The sequence below is a fragment of the Artibeus jamaicensis genome, unplaced genomic scaffold (genome assembly GCF_021234435.1).
Source record: "Artibeus jamaicensis isolate MK-2021 breed Jamaican fruit bat unplaced genomic scaffold, CSHL_Jam_final contig_1998, whole genome shotgun sequence".
Classification (NCBI taxonomy): Eukaryota; Metazoa; Chordata; class Mammalia; order Chiroptera; family Phyllostomidae; genus Artibeus; species Artibeus jamaicensis.
The window spans coordinates 10,181,177-10,208,953 of record NW_026521407.1 but is presented as its reverse complement, the minus strand read 5'-3'; the positions used below and the strand labels follow the sequence as shown (position 1 = coordinate 10,208,953).

General features: G+C 41.5%; 2 pseudogenes; both read right to left on the bottom strand.

Moving 5' to 3' along the window:
• Nucleotides 1-9,821: 9,821 nt before the first annotated feature.
• LOC119062574 (60S ribosomal protein L31-like) lies at nucleotides 9,822-10,195 on the bottom strand (annotated as a pseudogene).
• A 1,847-nt stretch (nucleotides 10,196-12,042) lies between these two features.
• On the bottom strand, nucleotides 12,043-13,057 carry LOC128626064 (40S ribosomal protein S3a-like; annotated as a pseudogene).
• Nucleotides 13,058-27,777: the final 14,720 nt, after the last annotated feature.

Here is a 27,777-nt window from a genome sequence, read left to right as displayed (position 1 = left end):
AGACTATGGCAGAATTTTTCATGCCCCATCCCTGCCCAAATAAGTCCCCTGGGTTTGATAGTTGAACTGAGGTCTAGCCTCCTGAGACTTTAGAAATAGGGATGACTCTCCTCATTAAGAATAATACTGTGGCTTGTATTGATGATCCAGTTTGCTTTCTTTCTTTGAGAGGAAAGTTGTATTGAATGTTGAATATGTACTTATATATTTTATTTTCATAAGCATGTGGTTGAAATTAAACAAGTCTGAATTTAAATCCACCCCAGCCTCTCCATCTATTAGTTGTGACTTGATCAGATGAAACTCTCCAGGACTAATTTTCTCATTTGTAAAATGAGGATCATGATAACTACTTCAGGATGGTTCTGAGGACTAAGCTAGGTTTATGGGCAGTGGTGTACAGTGGAAAGAAGGTAGTTTTGAGTATTGGAAAGACTTATGTAGAATCCAATTGTTATCATTTAATAATTTGATCATCTTGGATGGGCTATTTCACTAGCCTGTGCCTCAGCTTCCTCATTGGTAAAATAAAGATTCTAGGATTATAGTATCTACCTTGAAGGCTTGGAGTGATGTAATAGTTCTCTGAACATGGCTCAAAATGGTTGAAATGCATCCAACTACTATCTGTCTGTCTATCCATTGGCTTCTATCTATCTATCTATCTATCTATCTATCTATCTATCTATCTATCTATCTATCATCCTAATACATATGTAGTTGTTGTATAAAGCATTTACAACAAAACCTCAAGTATAGTAGGTGCTTAATAAATATTAGTCTCTTTCTATCTTTCAATCCGTTCTCCTGGTACAGTAGCTCTTAACCCTACTTGCACATTAGAATCCCTTAAGGAACTTTAAAAAAGAAAAAAGAAAAGAAAACTAAGTCTCACCCCCAGAAATTCTGGTTTAAGTGTTCTGGAGTAGCAACCTGGCCTATAAGTTTTGAAAGCTTCTCAAGTGATTCTAATTGCAGTCAGAATTAAAAGTCACTGCTAGAATTATCTTCCCAAAGCCCAAATGAGACCATGTTGCTTCTCTGCTTAAAAAACCTCCCCAACTCCCCATTGTCTACTGAGTGTACTCCGAGCTCCTAGCACTTGTATGCCCAGCCCTGAGCGGTGACTCCCGTAAATAACTTCAGTTTGGGTTAACTCCCTCTGGCCCTTTGACTTCCCTGCTGTATGACTTGGATAAGTTAACTTACCTTCTCTAAGCTTTAATTTTTTCATCTCATTACAACTTTGCTTCTTCTAGATATAGACCTTTGTACATACTTTTCTTTCTTCTTGGAATGTCCTCTCTCATTTTCCTCCCTGGCAAAATCCTTATATTCTTCAAAACTCAGTTTATCTGTCCTCTCCTCTATGAAGCTTACTTCGAATGTCCCCTCCCTGACATAGTCCATCTTCTTTCTGTGACTTCTCATGCCATTTTGTAAATACCTCTATTTTAGTTCTTTTCCTATTGCATTGTAATTATGTTTCTACATCTGTTTTACACCAGACTTTGAGCTTTTTGAGAGATGGGCCTGTATTTCATCTATCTTCATATTTTGTTTGCCTAGCACAAAGTCAGTTTCATAGTAAGAAGTCAATAAACCTTGTTGAATTAATGAAGTGAAATAAACAAAGATCTCTGAAATGGCCAACATTGTGGGCTTAGGAAAGGACCTATGTGCTTTGCTTAGTACTTTGTAATAAATTGTGGCTGAATAAATGAAGTCAAATGGAAACTGTCAGACTTATATAATTTTTTTTTAATTCTTTCATTGATTTTAGAGAGAGAGGAAGGGGAAGAGGGGAGAGAGAGAAAGAGAAATAACTGATTTGTTGTTTCCCTTATTTATGCATTTATTGGTTGATTCTTATATGTGCTCTGACCAGAGATTGAACCCACAACCTTGATGTGTCAGAATGGTGCTGTAACCAACTGAGCTACTCAGCCAGGGCCATCATTTCTTACCTTGACAACGTCCAGCTGACTCATTAAAGGACCATTTCCTTTTCAGAGCAAAACAAAACAAAACAGTTAAAAACCACCATCAATAAAAGTGACAAAGAATTGAATCATGGGTTTGCATAACTGGAATTTCTCCAAAAACCAGTATGGTCTAACTGGCAGGCACACATGGTTTCTCAGCTGTAGCAATTGAGAATAGGAAGTCTGTCCAACAGTGCAGGGGGAGCTAGTTGGGAATGTCTTGTTATGAACAGAGTGATTGTGCCATACCCTTGAAGTATGTTTTTGAGAATCTTTTCTCCTCCACTCCCTGTTTATCATTTAACAAAGTCTGTTACTGTTTTTACAGTGTGCTTGGCATGGGAGGTTGGACATAGTCTTTGCTCTCAAGCAGCTTAAAGTCTACTCCAGATAGAGCTCTTTACAAACAGAGCAAGAAAATTCTCTAGGCACTGTGGTATTTGTTACAGGATGTAAGGGAGTAGTCACTCTGTGGAGGAAGTATGGGCTGGGCTTTGTAGAAAGTTAAGAAAGGCTTGTAGAGAAGAGAAAGCTGGCATACCCTTAAAAATAAGATGTTGATGACTTAGACAAGACAGGTAAAGCTATTCTAAGTAAAGGGAACAGTAGCAGCAAATGTAAGGAGGCATGAAAAAGTCCCATTGTGTTTGGGGGTCTGCTAGTGATTCAATAAAGCTGAAAGCAAATGATGCGGCAAGAGATGGAGCTGGACAGGTGGGTAAGGACTATTCCCATACACCTTATGGGTATACTGAGGAGTGTGGATTTCATCTTGTAGGCACTAGGAGCCATTAAAGAATGGTAAGCCACTGGTATAAACAGTTTTTAATTTTAAAAGATCCCTCTGGCAGCAACATGGAAGAGAGGCAAGTCTGAAGTTAGAGAGGCCAGAAGAATATTGCAGTGGTGTCTAGTGAGGAAAGAAGGCAGTAGTAAAAGGGAAGAGGAAAAGGGGGCAGATCTAAAAGACATTGAGGTGATAGAGTTGATAGGACTCCCATAGTGATTGATTGTAGGAAGATGAGAAGAAGGAGAAACCTAAAATAATTTCCCGGTCTCAAACTTAGGTGACTAGGCAAGGGCAGCTTTGCTCATGCAGATGGGGAATATTTGAGGGCTAGGTTTGTGTACGGACGACATAATAAGTTTGACTTTGAGGAAGCTGAATTTGAGATTTTTCTGTAGGCCACCTGAATGGAATTTCTAAAGATCATTTGAACGTAGGAATTATTTTTTCCTTGCAAAGGAAGGTAGAAACTTCTAGATCACAGCTTTAGGGCCTTAATTAAAATATAAGTCAAGAAGAGGGTGATTAGTTATAGATTTTTAAAAAACCAGCAGCCATTCACACTTTGACAAAAATCTCACTTTCCCTGGGGGACTAAGTTTTCAATTTCAAATTCTTAAGATTCACCAATCCAAATCAAGCATTTAAGAAATCCAAATTCTTGTACTTTGTTTACTGCAGCATTATTTACAGTAGGCAAGATATGGAAGCAACTCGGGTCTCGATCAATAGACAAGTGGATAAAAAAGTTGTAGTACATATATACAATGGAATATTACTCAGCCATAAAAAAGACCGAAATCTTAACCATTTGCCACAGAATGGATGGACCTAGGGGGTATTATGCTAAGTGAAATAAGTCAGACAGAGAAAGACAAATACCATATGACTTCACTTGTATGTGAAATCTAAAGAGCAAAATTAATAAACAGACTAGAAAGACTCATAGAAACAGTGAACAGACTGATGGCTGTCAGAGGAGACACAGGTTGGATAACTGGGTGAAAAGGTGAGGGGATTAAGAAATACAAATTGGTAGTTACAAAATAGTCAGAGAGATGTAAAGTACAGCATAGGGAATATGGTCAGTAATACTCTAATAACTATGTATGGGGCAAGGTGGGGAGACCACTTTGCGAAGTATGTGATTATCTAACAACCACTATGCTGTACACATGAAACTAATACAAGTAATATTGAATGTAAATGGTAATTGAAAAATAAAATGAAAAAATACAAATTCTTATACTTTTTGTATATTTTTTGCCATCAAGGGTCAACAGAATGCACTTTTTAGGCTTTAATGGAAGTATAATGAAATGTAAATACAACTACTCAAATATTCTTGTAACCGGGACAGATTTCAAGCAGTTGTTGCCAGAACCAAAGCTGACCTCATGGTGGCACTCCAGTACTGGCAGAATGAAGGGCTCTCTAGGTGAACAGTCCACACTGAAGAGTTGGTACAAACTCTAGGTCCACAGATAGACCCCACAGCTAAATTTCCTGGGGGAAATTTACAGGGGAGGATATGCTTTTCTGTTTTTAAATTAGCTCTGCCCTAGAACTGGATCAAGGATATCGGTGTATAATATAGTAGCATGTCTCCATCCAAAAAACAATTCACCAGGGTTCAAAACTAACCAAAATAATAATATTATTTATTAATAACTGCAATTTATTGGTGCCTACAGTATGCCTAATATACTTCTGGGTACTTTTTATGTTACATGAACTCATTAAACCCTCACAGCAGTCCTATGGGATTGATATTCTCGTTTTTCTGGGGGAAAAAACCGAGGCTCAAAGACCTTAAGTAGCTTGTCTCTCAAATCCTATAGATGGTAGGTAGCTATGCTGCATTTTTAATCCACTCTGTATGATTCCAAAACTTGAGCTCTTTACCCAAGGCTTCATTACCTCATATTACTGATGCCAAGATAAAAGCAGTAACAAATGACAGGTGGTTGCCTTTGGGTCTGGACTGTTTGGCGTGGCGTGCATGGTGTACATAATTCTGTATTTAAGGAATCTGGTGAGGACCCCAGTTGTGAACACAAGGCATCTTAATGAAACGCTTTGCCATATATGAGACACAGGCTATTGACATAGCCACAAAGTATGTCACACAGGGTATTTCTTAATTACAACGAGAAAGATAGTACATTTACAGTGAAGAAATCCGGCAGACATTACGTAAACTAAATGATCTAAGTATAAATTATAAAGCAAATACGGTAAATTTGTGCCACAGAGAGATTCTTTTCCTTTCAGAGTGGACAAACCAAAGGGACAGGGAGGCTTTGTTCACATCGTTGGTCAGCAGTGGAGCCTAACTGTGATCTCCGCCTGTGAGAGCCCAGATCCCACAGGAGGCCTCCAAGCAAAACATTCACCTTTCTAAGGGGCAGAGAATTGCCGGTGAATCTTAGACCCTGTGTAAAGGAAGACTGCTAAAAGACAGATACCAATAATAAATAAATAATAAAACTCCAGGATAATGTTTTTATACTGGGCGTGGACCGCAGAGGTGGGAGTTAAGTTGTCCTTACTTCTACAGTGTTTAATCAAGAGTGTCAAATCATATTTATGGAGCATTTTTAAAATGCCTTATAGACGTCAAAGCCGTAAAGCTTCTTGGCATTTCTGGGGGGTTAATGTCAGCATTTGGTATATTCTCAGCCCAAGACAATTGCCAACCTGTCTATTTTTAAAAGAATTGTTCTTTTAGTGAGAAGGAGAGGATGTCTGAAGAAGTTTTTTTTTCTCCCCACGTGTCGGTGTTTGCATGATTTACAGTATAATTAACCGGCCCTGCTGCACCAGCAGACCAGCGCTCCTCACTATTCATCACGTTTCCAGTGACTTCAGAGCATCAGCTCTGCTCGGGAAGAAATGCCTCCTCCTTAGAGATGTAAAAACATTACATCCCTGGCCATTCCCAAAAGCAGAATGTGGTCCGTTCTTATTATAACAACTGTTTTTCAGATCTAAGGGGTTTTCCCTGTTATTTTTGTATACATCACTACTTGTAGAGCCAAAATCTAATTAAATAAATATATGTGAAATTTAACACTGCTTAGGAAGAATTTTGTTATTGGTTGCTTATAATCACAGGAACACATTTGCGAAGGTATCATTGTGCTGCATAAAAGACATTCAAAGTCTGAGAACTCAAAATCTAAAGCAAAATATCTGTATAGACAAACAGGAAATAAACATTATCATGAAAGATTCTTTAAATCTGTATGCTAAAACTTATTAGGAATCTGAAAAGCTTCTGTGTCCACTTTTGGCCCAGTAATTCTACTTCTAGGAATTTACCGTGAATATAGAGGTCTCACAGTATGAAACTACATATGCACAAGGTTAATTATTGCAGCATTGTTTGTATTTGCACAATATTAGAGACAACCTGAATGTGCGTACAGAGGGGAGCCATTGGATGAACTGAAGTACAAGCCCATAATACAGCACTATACATCTGTAAAAAAAAAAAAAAGAATGAGGAAGATTTCTGCACACTGATATGGAAAGATTTTTAGCAAAGTATGAAAGAGTAGCTAAATATGCTGTCTTTTAGATAAGAAAAAAGAGAAGTAGGAAAATACATTAGGTACTTTTATTTTTTTTTTTTTTACCAAAAGGGAAACGGCACAGATAAATAAGAAACTAATAAGATTGGTAACTTACAGGAGGCAGGTGGGAGTGAGGTTGGAAGGCTGAGGAGGGTAGGCACTGAGTAGAGGATAGAGAGTGATATTTCTCTTGAATATTCCTTGGTGGGTGGTTTTATCTTTTGGAGACAATGTGAATGATTCATGTCCAAAAACAAAACAAAACACACAGATGGGGAAATCCTAAAATTGGAATACAAACAAATCAACCAACCTAAACAGTTTCAAATGAATAATAGAATGACTGAAAAGCAGGTGTGTTTGGGAAGGAGGGGGAAATAACCCAAGTCACTTTAGGATAACATTGATTTTACTGTATACCCTCAGACTAAAGAAAAAAATGAACTGCCAGTGAATATTACATCCTATTTTTTTGCAATGGTTGGGGGGCATTTGGGGGTAACAATCTTAAAACTAGTTTCTGTGTATTCTAGAATTGGGTAAATAAGTAATAAATATATTATGGACAATGGGATTCAAGGTTCTCACTGAGAGAAGAGAGAGTTACAAATATGGAAAGAGAAAAGAATAGAATTAATCTTATAGCATTGAATTAGAATTGTACATGACAGTATGAACTCATAGTTTTCAATATACATAATTATGGATGTGTGTGTACATACATAACCTAGCTCTGTTCACTGAGAAAGCCCGGAAGCAATGACACCCCCATAGTAATGAGTACACCTAGCATGCAGAACTTGGTTTCTGAATTCTGTTTGCTACTAAAAGGAACCCAAGCTGCTTGCAGAATTGACTGATTCTAGAGCTAGAGCTAGGAAAGGATACAATTAGTCTTGAGCATTGTATTAAGATAGTAAGAAAAGATATTTATGAATGATATATGTAATAAGAGGTTAATTTCAAAAATATAAAAATAACTCATACAAGTATAAAAAAAAGCCTGATTAAAAAATGGGCAGAGAACATAAACAGACATTTCTCCAAAGAGGACACACAGATGGCCAACATAACCATGAAAAAGCTGCTCAACATCACCAATCATAAGGAAAGTGCAAATCAAAACCACAGTGAGATATCACCTCACACTTGTCAGAAGAGTTATTATCAATAAATCAACCCACAAGTGCTGGCGAGGACCTGGCCAGGTAGGTCAGCTGGTTAGAGTGTCATCCTGATATGCCAAGGTTGCAGGTTCAATCTCTGTCTGGGCAGGGCATACACAAGAATCAACCAATAAATGTATAAATAAGTGGAACAACAAATCAGTGTTTCTTTCTATCTCAAATCAATAAAATAAAATTAAAAAAACAAGTGTTGGTGAAGATGTAAAGAAAAAGGAACCCCTGTGCACTGCTGGTGGGAATTGTGCAGCCGCCATGGAAAACAGTATGGAGGTTTTTTTAAAAATTACAAATATAACTAACATATGGCCCAGCAATTCTACTTCTGGGTATTTAGCTAAAGAAATCAAAAACACTAATTCAAAAAGACATATGCATCCCTGTGTCCATTGCAGCATCATTTATAATCGCCAAGATATGGAAGCAATCTAAGTGTCCACTGACAGATGAGTGGATAAAGAGGATGTGGTACAAATGCATAATGAAATATTACTTAGCCAAAAAGAAGAATGAAATCTTGCCATTTGTGACAACTACTAAATGTAAAAGGGATGACAGTGGAATGAGAAAATCACTATTTGGCAAACATCAGAATAATCAATCACTACTGAATCATCATCAATGAATGGTTTAAACTCATGGGTGAAGTCTAGATAAGAAACAAAGTATGTTCTCACAAGATATTCTTCAATTACATAGAGAAAAGTAGTAAATCTACAGTGGAGAAATTTGGCAGATACCATGTAACAACATGATCTAAGTAAATGATAAAATAAATGAGTTACATTCCAATATTTGGAGAATCTTGGTGAGACATTTACAGAATTTTTTGTTTTATTTTTTACAAATGTTCTATAAGTTTGAAGTTCTATCAAAATAAAATGTCAAAAATAGAAGTAATGAAAGCATTTCCTAGGAGGGTGTTCAGCTACAGCAGGACAACAAGGGCCGTGCTCACGGCAGTGCCACCTGCCCCCTCAGCAGAACAGCTGTGGGGACCCATCACTGGGGAGCAGGGGGTGGAGGAGGGCAAAAACCTTATTAGATGTTTCCTTCAACAAAATTAAAAATATATATTTTCTGTTTTTTGTAAAGCTGTAAACCTGTTAGAAAAGAGTTTTTGATAGCACTTTTTAAAAACTCTATCACGTACCAGGAATAAATCCTATGTTTCTAGTCATTAAGAAAAAAAAGAGTGGATAAAGATTTCAGTCCAAGGAGACCTAAAAATCAAAGAAATAAAATATAAAGAAATAGGATAATTGCTGTTCTCTTCTCAGATGGTACATTTAAGTAGAAATTTCTAACTATGATGGCAGTTATAAAGTTTTATTGTCACCGATTCAAAGACGTACCCCCAAACTGTTTCTTTTCTATCACATAGAGATAAGTGTATGATCATTGAAAGAACTGTGCTGATGACTTGAAAGGTACCATTCTAAATATTATTTATATATTAATCCACTTCATCTCACTGCAACCCTGTGTAATAGATGCTATTATTACACTCAGTTTACAGTTGAGGAAAACCAAGCCTGTCAAAGTTTCTCCATTAATTATGTCCTTAGTGTCCCAGTAATTTATATGGCAACTCAGTCCAAAGGAAATACCTAGTAATTTTATTGATTAAGTTGTTAGAATCAAATATCTTAACACATATTTATGATTTCACACTTCAGTAGCCATTGAAAAATACGTATCAGTTGAAAGAGAAAATAGTGTTCTTATTTTGTTTTTAAATTACCACCATTACTTGCTAATGGGATGTATGAGCCCGTTGGGCTGCATGCATCTCAGACCTTGAGCTCGATTGGACACTGCCGTACTCATTTCCTGTTCCTCACTGATGCTCATACTGTACTCGCTTTTTATCACAGCAACTGCAGAAAATCCAGCTTTGCAAAGATGTGGTGCCACCAAAAGGATAACATTTTAATGCCGTAACCATGATCTCACATAATTTCAACAAAAGTGTTGCCCTTGAAATTTATAATATCCTGTGTCGCCCCATGGGCTTGCTACTGTGACACCCTGTGGGGCCTTGGGGCACCAGTTTCAGGACTGTGGATCTAACACAATTATTATTCAGTTTTGAGGACAAAATTTTTGGAGAAATCAAGATCAGATTGTCATATTTGATATTTAATAGTATGAATGTTAAAATTGTATCGAGTTATTATATATTAAAATTTATTATTTTTTAAATCTTGGTTTTTAATTTTTTAAATTATTTTTTAAATTTCTTTTTTGGATCAGTTTTATAACTTTATTCAACTTTATTCGGCAGTTAGTGTTCATCCACATTAACTGTTTGTAGGTTTTTAAAAGTGGTGAAAGGTACGTAGGTAACCAACATACAGAGCTTATTTGGCAAATCTTCATCTTCATTATATCTTCTGGACAGCGGCACTCACTCGAATACCGTATGAGACATTCCTTATTCCTGTGGCACAGACGGCTCTGCTGAGCCTGGTGTCTGTGTGCACACCTGGAGCTCCCATCTCCTGCACAGCAAATTGCCGATCTCTTCAAGTGCCCGAGGGGGCACGCTTCCTGGAAACCCCTCTATGGATGTGCTTGTGAATGTTGATGATGTATTCTCTGGTTACTACCTCACTGATGGCAGAATGGCCCTTCTTCTTGCCTCTTTGTGGGAGCCATTATGCAGGGTCCAAGTTGGGAGGAAAGTAAAGGCATATCTTTTATTCTGTTTTGTCTAATTGCTTTGGGATAGACTTCTATTTACAGATAATAAAACAGAAACATAATCACCTGACACGAACAATAAAATGTTAATATCATGTAGGTCAAAGGTAAATGCTCAAAGAGAAGGAGTGAAAAGCAAGGACAGTACATGATAAATGTTTCAGTGGATAATGTGTGTAATAAAAATATTTTATAACACCAACTGCATAGGGTGAACTTAAGGAACTTTGCAAGTTTAACTGGACCTCTCTTTTAAGCAAATTTATTACTTGAAATTGTGAATGTTCCAAACCGGGATTCAAGGAACTTGATTGTTTTACAAAAGAGTATTGTTTGATATTCCATAGTACATTTCAAGTATGGTGTGGTTCACTGAAATTAAGATAAATGCCTAACTTTTTTGAACATACTATGTTATGCAGTATCTCTTTGTTGTTCACATTGCATTTTGAGGTTTTTTTTTTAGGAGGAGACGAACCAAAACATTCCTCTCCTGATTGTTGCATACAAAGGGAAAATGAGACAGAGAGCAGCAGTGAGTTTACTTAGCATTGCACACTAAGAAATTAGAAGGCATCACTCACTCATCTGGGTTATAAAAATTCATGTAACAAATCATGTATTGCATGTTAGTAACTAACAGCTATAGATCTTTTCTCAATAAGGCAATGATATATAACAATCAATAAACAAAACCAAAACTGCCCATTTTACACGATCTTGTGTTAAAATTCGTGTATGTCATTTTTGCCCAAGAAATAGTCTCAGTTCTACTGACAGTCAAGATAATGCCAGCATACAGTCTCTCCTGAGTGATGCGACCAAAATAGGCTTAAAGACAGACAGATGCAAGGAAATGCTCATTCCTGTTTGACTGCATAGCCACAATCATCAGTTTACTTTAATTAGTGTACCTTCAGCTTATATTAAAAGCATGAAAAGCCAAGGAAGTTTCACTTTGTTTTACCATCATTATTTTGATGGCAGATTGACAAAATAAAGCTATGGGTCCCAGCGCATTGAGTAAAATACCTCTGAGAGGGATCTTTGCAAAGTTATTCTGTAACCCAGACTGAAATACTGTGATCATACCTTCCTTGGGGTCTCTATTCTTTTAATTTTGAAGAGAGAGATTACAGAGCATCACCTTCCATCATCAGGTAGATGCACATCTTCCTCTTTCTTTTCACTCCTCAGGCTGGTACTTAGGATTTTTTTGAGGTAGAAATAAAGGCATTCTTTCTTTGGGTCTTTGAGAAAAGCAGGGATATCTAAGATAATCCTAACAGAGGGGTGGTCTTTTTATAGAGCTGAATACCAGCTCTATTGTTGTTCAAGTGTCCTGAGCAATTGTCTTCAAGACTGTGAGTCATAGTGCACTATCTAAAGTTTCATTTAAGTGTCATGATGAATTGGCAAAACGAGGATGGGGAGGAATGAGAAAGTGTTTGTATAACAAAGAACCATAAATCATCTCTGGTACAGTGGGCTCCCTGTCACTCAGCCTGTGGGCTTGTTAGAGGAGCTGCAGGGAGAAAGATGAGAGGGAACAGGGTCTTTCAGCTGCAAGGCTATAGCTGCCCCCAAACTAGGAAAGCCATTTATTCCCAACCACATCCTTCCTGAGGTATCATTCACTTATTCATTTAGGAAAAGCCTACCAAATGAGTGCCAATTACGTGCAAGACTCTTCTCTAGATGTTATTGGGGACAGAAGGGAAAGGGAGGGGGAAGTAGTACCAAGATGAGTCACATATGGTACCTGCCTTACTGTTTTTTTCCCCAAATAGGATTTTTATTTGTCACATTAAAAGTCTGAATTTAGGCAGATTCTTGGACCGGGGATTATATCCATCAGCTTGTTCCACTTCAGCATCTGTCTCATTCCTAGTAACTTTTCAAAACTGCTGCCTTCACTATTAAGCTCCATGAGTTTCCCCAATTCAAACTTGAGCTTATTCAGCATTTTGAATTTTCTCACAAAGACATCATGGAGTGGATAAATAGATTGTCAAGCCTTTTCTATGTCTTTTCCAACACTATTTAGAAGTAATTGATTGACCACTTTTTTCAAATCATCCGTCTGCATTTCTCGGGTCCCGTTTTCCATAATCTTTTCTGGACTTGGTGGACCTGTTGATGCTGAGCGTAAGAGGTCTTCCAAATCTGATTGTTAGGTTTTTTGGCAAAATCAACACGTCATAGATGAAGCAAATAACCATCGGTAGTCTTGATATCAACATGAGTTTCAATCACAGTCTGCCATTTGTCGACCCTGGAGCACATTTTGTCCTGGGTAAGGTCCAGGCCGTGAAAATTAGTCAGGCAGTTTTTGCCCTGCACACCCTCAGTAATTAGCTTGACTTTTAAAAAATTTTTTATTTATTTATCTTTAGAAGGGAAGGGAAGGAGAGAAGGAGAGAAATATCAATGTATGATTGCTTCTGGTGCATCCCCTGCTGGGAACTGGCCTGCAACCCAGGCATGTGCCCTGACAGAGAATTGAACCTCGATCTTTTGGTTCGCAGGCCCGTGCTCAATCCACTGAGCCACACCAGCCAGGGCTTTGACTTTTCTAAATGCATCTTCATCATTCTGCAGATCAGCTAGGTTCACTTTGAAAATATGACCCTTGAGACCATCCGATGTGATTTGGTTCCTTGAGTTCTCATGACTGCTGTTTTTCTAATATTTCTTATATGAACATAGCTGGTGCTTTTACATCATAACAATCTTTCTTAGAAAATGGGCCAACCGTGTTCTTCTTGGCTCCCTCTTTGCTGCCTTCGTAAATCATTTGTTCTTGCTGACAACCATGGTGTTGCTTAGAGACTTAGAAGACCTGCCTGACTATTGGTTAGACATGTTTATGACAAGGACTCTGCCACTTCTTCAGCATAAACACTGGAACATGATTAGGATGTCCCTCATTTTGTGAAACAGATGTATTTCTGAACCTTTCTGGCATTAAAACAACTTTCCATCAAGTGATTCTCCTTACATTGTTGGAAAGCTGTCTCTGTTACTCTGACTGGAATTGGTTCCCTCCTTCCTGAAGGAGTCTTTGTGTGTAAACGGTGTGTGTGTGTGTGTGTGTGTGTATGTGTGTGTATACCATAACTTCCTCGATATACCTCTTTGAGGAAATACAATGGAATGTAAAAAAAAGCATGGGCCATAGAGTCAAAAAGCATGGGCCATAGAGTCAAACAATCTCAAATTGTTTGAATCCAGCTTCACTACTTACTAGCTGTGAGTGATCTGGGTTAGTTTCTTAACCTCTGTAAGCCTCAGTCTCCTCCTCTGTAAAATGGGGATAAAAATAGTTCCAATTTACTAGAAACTTGTGAGGCTTAAATGAGATAAGATATGTCAGTATTTAGAAAAATGCCTATAATTTAGTAAATATGCAGGACTGCTTAATCATTCCTCTTAGGCACTTTACAGATGAGTGTTTTACAGGTGAGAAAACTGAAGCTCACCTGTATAATGTCTAAAGATTAGCTTAGGTACATTATAACTTGGACGAAGTACGGTACTGCAGTGAAGAACTCTGGAATTATGTATACCTCCTGCATGTTCCTTTCCTGCCGTTCATTATTTATACATCCCTGAACAAATAACTTAATTTCTCATAGCCTCTATTTCTTATTTGTAATATGGAGATGATAATTAATGATAATATCACTGCTTATCAGGAGCATTAAATGAGGCGCAGTGTGTAAAGCACTTGGCTCCTGGAATGCACCCAGAACGCCGGAAGCCACTACGCCTGCCCAAAGTCTCGCAGTCCCCAAGCGGAGGGACCTAGATCGGAATGCAGAGGTCTGACTCCCAAGTGCTTGCCCTTTTCTAATAAATTCACCACCAGTTCCCTTGCTCTCTGAGCTAGAATTCTAAAGAATTAGCAGAGGCAATCAATCAATAATTGGAAGGCTTTTCTCAAGTCTGTTAATATTAGTTTATGTTTGCTTTTTGATGACGGCTTTATAGTTTTTCACAAATATGTACTCACGCACCCATAATCTTGAACTAGCCTTTCCCCTCTCAATCAAAATACACTCCTCTCACCAATTTCATAGAGAAACAGCCAACCCGTCAAAGGTACATGCTCCTGCCTTCACCCACATGGACTGTTCAAAACACGTGCCTTTGAAAGAAATTGTCATCCCAGAGAAAACATTACAGACTTCCTTGCAGTGAGGATTAGGATTAACACTCAAGTTTGTGGAGTGAAACCCAAGTGAAAGGGAAAGGTAAGAGCTTGTCTTCTTCTCCCAGCAAGTCATGCCTTGGAATACCGACCCTCCCCATCCCCAGGAGGGAAGTGACCGGCCACAGGGTCAAGGAGTGGTGACCAGGTTAGCTACAAGGGCAACAGAGGGAGCAGACAAAAGAACAGAAAGTGGAAGCGGCTGGCTGAATGCCTGAGCATGTTTCTTTGCTGAAAGAGAATGGCAGGACAACGACACAAACTGAGAGAGAGGAGGGTGGAGGGGGAAGAGGACAGCTAATGGATGGGGTGGCCCAGCAGGGGTCAGAGGTCATGAGGGCACTCAGTAAACTAATTGGCCACTCTGTGCATATTCACTTTCTGCTTCCAGCCTACAGCTGGAAGAGCTTTCTTGAGAGAAAGCTCTGGGGTTGAAGCTGCCTTTATTTATTTAATCCCTGAGATTGGAGGCCGGTGGTGGAAGACAACTGAAACTGAGAAGTGAGACAAGTACTCTCTCCTTCTCCTAAAACAGCTGACCAGGGCCAGCCTTCTGCAAAGGAAAATGCTAAAGATCCCACTTCATTCATTCATTCATGCATTCCTGCATTTCATCATCAGCAGCAGCATCTCTGTATGTTAATTGGATGCCCTAGAAAATGTTATTCGAGGCACAGTTTAGATGAGAAAGTATTATAGACACCTTTAGTTTAGAACATGTACATTGTCAGAATTAGGCCTGGGCTTTGGGGATCATCAAATCCACCTCTCTTGTCTCATAGTAAATGCAACAAAGAAAACAATTTGCTCAAACCCACAGAGAAAGTAACAGACAAGGGATCAGAGCTTAGGTCTTCTGACCTGCAGTTCAGAGATGTTTTCATTACACTCTTCTCAGAAACATACTAGCTTTGAAATCATGTGCAGACTGCTGTGGGTAACAGCTCAGCCTCTGGGCCAGAGAATGTGGGCTACCAGCTATGAGCCTTCAGACGGTTAATCTTTCAAAGTGACACTTTGCTTATCTGTAGAAAAACAGGGTTATTGATTGCGTGGATGAAATGAGGTAAATGCATGGAAATTGAGCACATGACTCAACAAATTTCAACTACTGTTGCTACACCTTTAGAGCCCAGTGTAGACTTTTATGACGATAAACATGTAAGGATGAATATCAACTCCCTCCTCCCCTATAATCTGCATGGGTGACCCATTCCAAGATGAAAACTCTCATTCCCCCTCAGGTAAGAGAACTGTGAAGATAGATAGGAAATGTTAGAGTTCTCTTTGAACTTTCTACAGACTTGGCCGTCCACATTTGGAATGAGCCAAGGGCTTCAGCAGTGCCAGGTGCATCATTAGCACTCAGAAAGGTTAGTCGTCGTTATTGTTTGGTATTATTTCTGGGAAGGAGGGAGCTCTTTGTTACTGCACAGTTTCGAGCATAAGCCTGGCTTGCCTGTCGTAAAGGAGATTCATGGCTCAGATGGAGGATGGCCAGGGTGCGGTCTGAGTTCCGTGAATTTTCTTTTTAATTTTTGTGTAGTTGAATAGAGCCAGTTTGTCTTGCTCTTTCCAGAGTTCCGAAACAGACCGTCACTCTGGTACTGTTTTATGTGGACTCTGGAGCAGATAAAAAGATGAAAATTCAAAAGAAACGTAGATTATTTATGAACATTGGCTCTCCTTTCCCACAACAGGGCTTTACATTATGAACCCCATTGGGTCACAGAGTGGAGACTATATGCTTCTACCCCAGATTTAATTTTGAAGCTCCCTTTCATCACCTATTCTTCCCCCTTCATTCATTCATTCATTCATTCATTCATTCATTCATCATTGAAGTTCAATTTACAAACAACCAAATGACACATCTTAAGTGCTCAATTCAACGAGTTTTGGTAATTGGATACACTCATGTAACATCCATTGAAAAGAAGGTACAGAACAGTTTATCACCCCAGAAAGTTCCCTCTTGCTCCTCTTCATTCAGTCCCTCAATCTGCCTCTTCTCTATCCCTAGGCAATTCTGACTCGGTCACCCTAGATTCGTTTTAGATTTCACACAGTTTTGTATCAGGCTCCTTTTGTCAAACATGTGTTTTGGGATTCAGCCACAATGTTTATGTATCAGTAGTTCATTCCTTTTTATTGAATGCTACTCCAGTGTATAAATGTACTATAACTTATCTGTTTTCCCCTGATTGTATTTGATTTTTTTCCCAGTTTTTTGGCTATTATGATTATTCTCATATATTTTTCTGAGCCCCATTGCATTTACATTTTAATTATAAAACATAGAACAGTTCAGAGAATATTACAGGTATTCAGGTACCACTGCCACTAGCCATATTCAGTTTTTTAAAAGAACAATTACAGATTTACTTGAAACCCACTTGTATTTACTTGTATTTCTCCTTATTCCTGTTCTTTTCTCGTACTTCAGAAGTAACCACTTTGCTGAAGCTGGTTTGAATCCATTCTGTGTTCTTTCTTGTTTAATAATATATGAGATGGATGGATCTCTCTTCATGTAATATGCTGAACACTTGTTGGGCCCTTTCTACCTGGAAGTTATCTCCCATCCAAGTACTAACCAGGCCCGACCCTGCTTAGTTTCCGAGATCAGACAAGAACAGCATGTTCAGGGTGGTATGGCCGTAGACCACCTGGAATTATTTTATTCTGAGAAGTTTCTCTTGGATTATTTATCTGAGGATTTCCTCTCTTCGGTTTCTTCTGCTCTCTCTTTCTGAAACTCCTACATTTAGATACTGGGCCTCCTTGACTGGTACTCTTATTTTATTTTCTGTCCTATGCTTTTTTTTCTGTCTTTTTTTGTAATTTTTAAAAAGAAAATTCTCACCCAAGGATATGTTTATTGATTTTAGAGAGAGAGGAAAAGAGAGAGAAAGAGAAACATTAATGTGACAAAAAAACATTGATCGTTTGCCTCCTATGTACGCCCTGCCTGGGGATGGAGCTCACAATCTAAGTGTGTGCCCTGACTGTGAATCAAACCACAATCTTTTTTTTTTTTTGGGGGGGGGCCATGGGGCGAGGGGGAGGGCGTGGTGTATGAGATGGCACTCCAACCAACTGAGCCACCTGGCCAGTGCAATTTCCTCTTATTATGATCACTGGGAATGTTACTTTCTTAGGGTAGAATCTTCCAGTAGGTTTTAGTCCCTTAACAGATGAAGAAATGTAGGATCCAAGTGTTAAACAATGCCCTCGGGTGGATGTAGGGAGTAAGAGGCGGAACTGGAGGTAAACCCAGCTCTGGGTGACTTGGTACCCGCACACCTCCCCCACCCTACACTGTATCTATGGCCGGGCGCTACCTTCAGAAGGAGCTGCACTGGACACTCTCCATATCCTCTTCTGCATGGGACAGAGGATGTACAAGGGCCACTCATCAGGGAAAAACCATCATCTTCACAATTATTACCAAAAAAACTTGTTAAAGGTCAAAATGGGTGCTGGATGCTATAACCTGGAATCGATTTTCAAGCCCCAAAGTGAAGGTGTCTGAAAGTAGGAGTAAGTCATCATTGACTTGGGAAGTTAGCCGAAGGGTAAGTCTTAAGACAGGTTTCTTCACCTTGTGTGCAGACTGGCTGGTTTCATTTACTGCTTCTCATACAGCATTCATACACCAGATCAAACATAAAAATGTGCTTTCAGAATATAAGTCAAGGGCATAGTTCCTACAGAATCTGGGATCGCTGGGATGTGCACACGTGTGTGTACGGTCACACACATATACACCTGGCATGGGCAAGTACATACACCACACTGCCACGTTTTGTGATGAGCAAGCAAGTTCCTGGAAGCAAGGGTGCCTCCAGGGGAGCAGCAAGGGCATGGGCCACTTACAACCCACAGGGGTGAGGAGAGTCTGCCCTCCTTGAACTGAGCCCCCATGGGGCAGTCTTTCCAGAGTTCCATCAGGTCTGCCCAACACATGGCCTGGTCTTGGACAGGCAAGGAAGGCTGGCAGAAATGCCCATCTCACAGCCCCTAGGCAGGGCCCTGTGCTCTGTTTGGGCATAGTTCTCTGTCAGGGATGCTTTCTTAGGTCAAAGGGAAAGCATTGTTGCTTCTCTGTGGCCAGGCAAACAAGCAGCTGGCTTTGAAGTCCCAGGAGGATTTGCTCAGGCTGGAGCTGGGAGACTGAGGAGAGGCCTGCAAGCCTCCCCCAAGCCTGGCTGTGTTTGTTGACTGGGCCAATCAGCTCGGGCCTGGGGTGTTTGATGTCTCCAGAGAAGCAGGGCAGAGGAGGCAGGCTGTGGGGGGCTTTTGAGGGACATCTTTCGACTCCTGCTGAGCCTGCAGTCCTACCTAGGAGCAGAATGCAGACCTGGCTGAGTGCAGAAAAGCCTGGGACAGGGATGCAGTGGAAGGAAACGCCTAGCGCCCTCCCTTCAGGGTGGCTTTCTGGGGTGTGGTCCAGGGCAAACTGCAGGTGTGCTGTTTCCCTAGGGCACCTGTCTTTATTCAGGTGACATTAGGTAAGAATGTCAAGGGAAGACTGGAACGGGGAAAGGTGTCCAAAGGTGGCACTGGTGCCTTTAGCAGCCATGGACCTGAGGTTCCCACTTGCAGGTTTCCTCCTTCCCTCCTCATGCTCCACCAGCTGCCTCCCTGCCTCCCTGGCTCCCTGCCTCCTACACCCACCTGTCCTCCCCTCCCATCCACCAGCAAAGCAGTTTGCCTTTCTCCAGGCACAGCTCTGCTGTATGTCTGAGTCGGAAGCTACAGGTAGACCAGAGATACTGCCCACTTCCCCCAAGCAATAAAATGTACTGGGTGAGGAACCCGGAGGGTGGGGGAGAAACTTCTAAAGAACGGAAGCCAGGTGAGACAATGCTTCCCACTGGGCTGGCTCTCTGGGCTTGCCTCAGGATATCACTATGTTCTGAAGCATGTTTGTGACCTTTTGGGCCTGGCCATAGGAAATTAGGTAAGAAATAAAGCATTATAATTAACCAGTTCAATGTCCCATACGATATTAGCCACAAACAACTCCACATGCCTCTCTCCACCCCCCTCACTCCTAAACGTTTTTATCTGCTACAACCAAGTGTGCACATTTCTACGAGGTTCTCACCCCTGCCCCCAGCACTGTTCTCTAGTCTGTCCTTACCTGTCTACTCCCCCTACCCCTGACATGTTGCGATTGAGAAAGAGCCTATTTACGATAAGACCTTGAAATAGGGAGTTATAAATCCTTCCAGGACAGCCTCTCTATCTCAGTGCTAATGCTTGCGGTGCCACCAAAAGGAGACTCACCCGGTTGTGACCCATCCCCTCTTACTCCTTGGAGTTCACTGCTCCTCCTCTGCAAACATGGGACAATGGGCAAATGGAGTTACCTGTCTCAACAGGTGCTAGCCTGGCCTCACTTTCCTGCAGGGTGATGGGGAGGTCACCCTTCTGCCCACCCGCTCTGGACATTCCTGTGATTGTAAAACCACCCCCACCCCATTGAAGCTTATCCTCCTGTTGGTCCCCCGTGACTTCAGCTGTGGGAGGCTGAGCCCACCTCAATGGCTTTAGAAGGTCTTACTTTATCTACTGAGTCCCCTGGCCTGTGGGCAGGCATCACCTGCATTGTCTGGGAGGGCCCTGGTGGCGCCTCTGAGCTTTCCTCTGTCATGCAATGGGTATGTTCCACACTAGCCTTCCCTACTAAGCACAAGCCCCTTGAGGAAAGAGCTTGTTTCTTATTCCTCACGAACACCCCTGCCTGGCACATAAATATTTAGCAAATGATTTATATGAATGCTGGCACACTTATCCCTGGCAAGTATTTTTGGGGGGTGTCCTCTGTGCAGTGATTCTGCTAAGTGGTAGGAGGTGCAAAGGTGAATTAATTAGACATAGCTCCTACTCTCAGGGGCTTACACTGGAGTCGGGGAGACCAGAGAAGCTGCACTTGGCAGGACATCAGAGGAAGCACTGGTCAGAGTAAACTTACTGCACATGTACTCAGAGCCAGACGGTCATTCACTGCTCACCTCCGGGTATTCCAGAGTAGAGTTGTTAACTTGCCTTTTGTGGCTCAGTGGCATGGTCTCCAAAGTGTGAATAAAAGTAAAAAAAATTATATATTGTCTCTACTTGGAAAGAATTTCCAAACCCTTTGGCCTTGGAAACAGCCTTAGGGGTCAAGTGAAAATTGCCACCACTGGTTCCCAAGTAGAACTGCACTTGTTAGCAGTGTCCATGCTGTTTGGTTGGGTTGCCTGTGGATTTGAGTTCAGAGCTGCCACTGCCCTCAAGAGAGATAGAGGCATTTCCTGGCTGGTGTGGCTCGGTGGATTGAGTGCCAGCCTGCAAACTAAAGGGTCACTGGTTCTATTCCCAGTCAGGGCACATGCCTGAGTTGCAGGCTAGGTCCCCAGTAGGGGGCGCTTGAGAGGCAACCACACATTGATAGTTCTCTTTTTCCCTCCTTTCTCCTCTGTCTAAAAATAAATAAATAAAATCTGTGGAAAGAGAAGTGGGAGCATCTGTCTGGAGCTCAGTTCATCCCAACACACCTTCACTGAGTGCCTCATCTGTGCTGAGTGTTGCACTGGCCATCAGGAATAGAGAGAATAATAACAGGGTCACGAGTCTTTCTCTAGGATGGGACACTTATACCTCAGAGAACCTGGAAGAAGGACAGCAAGTTGATCTCTTGGGGCCCCAGGGTCAGCCCAGATAATGTGAGGGGCTGCTGCTTTCCCAATGCCGTGGTCTCACCGAGGGGCCCTTCACTGCATGGACAGGGTCTGGCAGGATGCATGGCCAATGGGGACACTGTCAATGGTGACATTTTTCTGCATGGCTCTTTTAAGTGAGTGCTTCTGAAACTTTTCTACTGAAGTACCATTCATAGTTCTCAAGGGGCCTAGGATTTTAGATCACTGCAAATAGGACATGTCTTTGAAACCCTGTATTTTATCTTAAAAATGCATGTAAATTTTGTATTTTCTACCATGATCTATTGATTTGCTTTCATGTAAAAAGGGAGTTAGAATTACTTGTCTCTGAATAAAACTGATGCTTCAGGAATAAAATTTCTCCTGTGGCTTCTTATAGCCCTGGTTCACTGTCCTACACAAGCATGCCTTTTAGGACATCAGACCCAATACATGCACCACCCTTGGGAGTACCACCTCAAAGGAAGCCTCTAACACATTTGTATGGAAAATATCCTTAATCCTAAAACACTCCCTTGGGTCTGTCCTAGGCTGCCCTGGCCACACCCTCCTCTAGTCTGACCCCAGGGACCATTGCTGCACTTCTAGGCCGATCATGGTCCCTCCAGCAAGATTTGGATATCAGATGACCAGTAGCACTATTTCCCAAACACCTGGGGGCAGTGGCTCTAGGCACTTTGTCATCTCCTTGACAGGGAAGGGGCCTGGAAAGGGGCTGCAATGAGCCTGAGATCCCAAGGGCAGTTGAAAACTAGGAATAGAGTGGGTACTGACTGAAGTAGTTATCTAAAGTGTCCTTGGCTAAGTTTTGTCCTTGCAAATGGTCTCCAGGGAAGCCAATAGCACAAGCTCAATGGGGCAAGCCCAGGGCCTTCTGCCACTTACTGCTCCTGCCCTTCAATGTTCTGCCCCAAAGCCTAACTACACAGTTAGCAGGTCCTGAACTAAGTTTGGGGGCCATGGTGAATTGCCTGCAACAACTCACAGAAAGGAAAAAAAAAACACCTTATAAAATAAGAGTACCCTCCAAGTTCCCCTTACCTGCCCAACTGCCCCCGGAGACAATGCATCAAACCTTGAATATGCAAACACACTCGAGAATGAGAAGATTCAGGGTTTCATTGAATCCCCAAATTGGAGCTGTGACATTAATCAGTATGATTCTCCCACACTTCACAGATATAGAACCTAAGACCTTAGACAGGTGAAGCCCACTGAAGCTCACCTGGCCAGAAAGGGACTGAGGTGGGGTTTACAGAGGAGGTGGGGAAGAGCAGGGCTTGGGGCACGGCTTGATTCTGCTGAACAGTGCCGGGTGGGAGGCCTCCGGTAACTCGCCAGACAGACCCCCATGGTTCTGGAGACTCTGGCCACCGCCCTTTATCTTCTCTCCTCATGATATGTGCAGATCTGAGGGCTCTAGTGTTAGAAAGTCTGGACTCTAGAACTCAGCTAAGAGCTGGTGGGACAATGGAAATGCGGGCTTTGGAATGCATCCAAACAGCCCGCAGCCCTGCCCCTCCTCCTCAAAGACTGACCAATGACCCCTAAACCACTGACTAGATTGCTCCTAAGAAACGTAGCAAGGCTTTGGCAACTGCCTGACAAAGGAGCGTCACCCTTTTCCACCCTGCACTTTAGAGTATCTTCATCTGTGGCTGTACTGCAAAATAAAGGAAAATTCAACCAAATTTGGAATAAGATATAGAGCTATGTTTACAGTCACCTTCCTATGACACTAAGGCCTCCAGGAGGGTCACTGACAAGTCTGTGAGGTCTGCTAATTCCATTGTGAGTGAGGAATGTGTTTATTCCTCCAAGGAGCAAAGATCCCCATTCGAAGTGACGTTGCCACATTGTGTAACCAGGAACATGGGTTGTTGCTGTTGTAAACAAGTGGCCAAGGCCAGACCTGCCAGGAGCCTGGTCTCCTTTTCCCAGAGGTGTTTCTTATGAATGGCTGTGCCCAGTGAAGCAATTTCCTGCCCTGTAAACTTCTGCCCAGCAAACCACATCTCCTATCCAGTGCTGCCTGGCTCTGGGTGGTAAAACAATGCTCCAGAGACCAATCAGAGTCCGATCAAGAGTCCTTGAATAACAGGAAAACTACCTTTCACCTGCGGATGGACGTAATAACACTTTGCAAACTAGTGGCTTTGCAGTTTGTGAAGGTAAACATCACATGCCTTACTCTATGCCTTACTCTTGGTCATCTGAGGTGTGGGGCCCACGTACTTGCTTCTCAGGTCCTGGTTCACTTCTTGGAGGCACTGGCTGGCTAGTGACCCATTACCTTGACCTGAGGACCCTGTAGCCTGGAGAACATGTTTCACTGTGTCAGACCATGATTTACAGAGCCAGGGTAAGGGGAGGTCAGGCAAGGTCTTAAGCATGCAGAAGACAGCAAGACGTGGGCTGAAACACTACCAGGAACTCACTGATTTGGACGCTCACTTTGCATTTTGTGATCCTTCAGCCTAAAATGTCTCCTCATCTGCTTGTCAAACTGTCACTCATTCTTCATGATGAAGTTCAAGTGGCTTCCAAGAAAACTTTGCTGATTTCTACCCAAATAGAATTTCCTCTATTGTCCTACCACTCTACTTTCTGACACCTACACACTACATTGCAATCACTTATTTTTTTTAAGATTTTTTTTTATTTATTTTTAGAGAGAGGGGAAGAGAGTGAGAAAAAGAGAGAAACATTGATTGGTTGCTTCTCACGTGGGCCACGACTGGGGAATAGGCCTGCAACCCAGGCATGTGGCCTGACTGGGAACTGAACTGGTGATCTTTTGCCTCATGGGACAACTTGTGAGATGATGCTCAACCAACTGACCATGCTGGTAATGGTTTCAATGCAGTCACTTATTAATTTATCTGTCTCTCCAGCCAGTCTGGGACCTCCTGCAGGGCATCTAAATCCCCACTACCCAGTACAATGTGGGCCTTAAAGTCTGTGCACAAAACAGGTTTGTTGAATACATGAGTAAATGGGCATCTATTATGTGTCTTAGATGCTTTGTAGTTTGAAAATGTACAAAAAGTACAGTAAAAGGAATGAAGACCTCGGTCAGCCTGGCAAAGAGAAGCATAGCCTAGGGTTTCTTATTCTTGAGAAGTTTGCAATCTGGCCATCTTTCTGTGGATGGTGGGAATATTTGCAGATGAGGTACAGAGATCCAACCCACAGGTAAATGGAAGTGAGTTTTTTGGTAGTTGTTGGTATTCTTTATTGAGTGGCAACTCAGAAGCCAGAATGGGTTCTGAGCTGGTCTACCTAATCCTTGGACTACACTAGCCATAAAGCATTATCTAGGACCTCTACTTTTATCTCTTCCCTTGTTCCTTATCCACATTTATAAAAGGGAAATACACAATAAGCAATGACTTTTTTTTTCCTTTGAAGCTTGGGAGGCCCCAGAGAGTGGTGGTGGTGTTAGGTATGCCTTTCCAGAAATGAAACTAGTAAACTCCATGAATACATACACACATCCATTTATTCAAAAATAGTAACTGAGTGCCCAACATGTGCCAGGTACTAGATGCTGGTGACAAAACAGTAAACACAACATCAAGTGCCTGCTTTCCCAGAACTTACATCTAGCTGGGGGAAGACATTCGGTGACTGTGGGGAGGGCTATCACGTTCTCTCATGTTGTAGTCCCAAAAGGACTGGGTGCTAATCGCTAACATTTACTGAGCACTTTCTTATGTAGCAGGCAAAGGGCTTTATGTACCCTGTTTCTCATTTCATCCTATTTAGGAAACACAAAAGGAAATAGACTCGGAAATGCTAAGTAGCTTTCCCAAGATCACACAGCTAATAAGTGGTAGAGCTAGGATTTGAACCCAAATTTGCCTGACCCCCTCAGCCAGGGCTCTTACCCACAATTCTATATGGTAGCAGTAAATGTTTACTAGATGAACAAAGGGGTGGATGAATGGTTAACCCTAATGACAGCAGCAGCCTGTGGTTTTGTTTCCATGATACAAATATGAGCAACATGTTTGAGTTTTTCATGTATTGAGTCAAGCTTCTCCCAAGGGTGGCTCCAGATGAAAGCAGATTTATAAAGATTAAGAAACAAGCATCTTTTTCGTGTCCACCCATGTTTCTTATACAAGGCGAGACAACCTATTTTACAAATGTCATGATGAATTGTGATTGGAAAGGAGGTATAAAAGAAATGGTCACCTTAAGTTCTATTTTCATGGTGTGTGGGAAGGTGTCTATGGAGCTATAGACTCCATATTGGTCTCCATACGTGATGACCCTCATCCTTGGAAGTTGTAAATGTCACCTTAAAAGGAAAGCATCTTTGTAGATGTGATTAAGGAAGATTATTCCAGATAATCCAGGTGGGCCCTAAATGTAATCACATGTATCCTTATGAGGAGCAGGAAGAGGGAGATCTGTTAGAGAAGAGGAAGCAATGTGACCTTGTGACCTTGTAGCCAGGGACAGGAGTGAAGTGGCCACGAGCCAGGGAGCCTGGCCACCAGCAGAAGCTGGAGGAAGCAAGGAACAGATCCTCCTCTGTAACCTCCAGGGAGACAGCCTGCCAACACCTTGGTTTTGGCCCAGTGACACTGATTTGAGACTTCCAGTTTGCAGTATTTGTTACAGTGGCCACAGGAAATGAATATACTCTCCTAGAAAAGGAGGCAGCATGGGGAATAGGTCTTTAACCACTAGTGTAGGTGATTCAGAAGTAGACACTCTTGTATCTTTTTAGTCTGGATGCCCCAAAGAAATACAGCTTTGGAAAGCAGGGTATAGAGATCTCCCTACCAAAATGAATCGACCTCCTCCTGGCCTTGTGCTCTTTCTCTGTTTTGTATTTCTTTCTGGTACCTATCAACATTTGGCACAGTGTGTATTTGTTTGATTATTGTTGGTTCCTTCCCTGTTGAACATAAGCTCCACAGACAAAGTGACATTTTAAAAACTGCTTTTCTCCCCATGCTAGAAGAGCATGTGGCATAAACAAGCACTCACTGGACAGTTGGAGGAGTGACTAAATGTCATGTTCTTGCCACCTGGAGAGCCCTGATATTGTATCAGAGATATGATCACAGCAGACCTCACAGCATCACATACTACCAAGATGCTTCCCTAAAGTACCACTTTCAAAAATAGCTGAGATAGAATCTATGTCCAGAAAATACTCTTTTTCATTTTCTACATCAATTTCTGTTTCCTACTTTGTTCAGGCCTGAAATCTTGGAATCATCTTTGATGCTTCTCTTTCTTACATTCCACATTGAAACCATCAGGAAATCCTGGTGCCCTCAAACCCTCAGTATAAAACCCAGCTTATAGCACTCCTTAAAAATGGTGACAAGGCCCTATGTCATTTGTCATGATGCCCCAGCACTCTGCATACCTCCCTGACCTACAGTTCTCCCTCTCACTCTGTTCTAGCTACTCTAGTCTTCCTGCTTTTCTGTTCCTGCCATAGGGCTTCTGTACGGGCTGTTCCTTCTGCCTGGGATGCTCTCCTCCCAAGTGTCCACACGACTCACTCTCTTGGCAACCTCAGGGGTCTTGGATGTCTTTTTCTCAGGAGCCTTCCTTGGCTACCCTATTTCAAATGATCAATCCCATCACCAGCACCCCCTTTCCATACACATGCACACGCACATACACAATTTATTGCCTTCTCCCTCCTAGCCAGTCCTTGCAGCTGACTGGCCTGGGTAAACCCCTCCCACTGATCTGCCAACAGCAACCAAGGCTCAACTACAAGAGGAGGGTGTACTCAGCCCACACAAAGGGTGCACCTTGAATACTCAGCTGGGTGATAGAGGAGGCTGTGCCACTGGACGCTACAGGACACCTGCTATATTAGGCCACACTACCAAGATATGGAGTCAAAGCAGCTCTACCTAATACACAGAAACAAACACAGGGAGGCTGCCAAAATGAAGAGACAAAGAAACATGACCCAAATAAAGGAACAGATAAAAACTCTAGAAAACGAGCTATACAAAATGGAGATAAGTAATCTATCAGATGCAGAGTTCAAAACACTGGTTATAAGGATGCTCAAGGAACTTAGTGAAGACCTCAGCAGCATAAAAAAGATCCAGACAGAAATGAAGGATACACTAATTAAAATAAAGAACAATTTATAGGGAAACGACAATAGAGTGGATGAAACTGAGAACCAAAAAAGTGATATGGAGTATTAGGAAGCAAAAAACAACCAATCAGAACAATAAGAAGAAAAAAGAATCCAAGAAAATGAGGGTAGTATAAGCAGCCTCTGGGACAACTTCCAGAGTTCCAAGATTCGTGTTATAGGGGTACTAGTAGTAGAAGAGAAAGATCAAGAAATTAGAAGTCTATTTGAAAAAATAATGAAAGAAAACTTCCCAAATTTGGTGAAGGAAATAGATACGCAAGTCCAGGAAGAAGTCCAGGAAGCACAGAGAGTCCCAAACAAGATGGATGCAAAGAGGCCCACTCTAAGACACATCATAATTAAAATGTCAAAGGTTAAAGATAGAGAATCTTAAAAGAAGCAAGAGAAAAGTTAGTTAGTTACCTACAAAGGAGTTCCCATAAGACTATCAGCTGATTTCTCAAAAGAAACTTTGCAG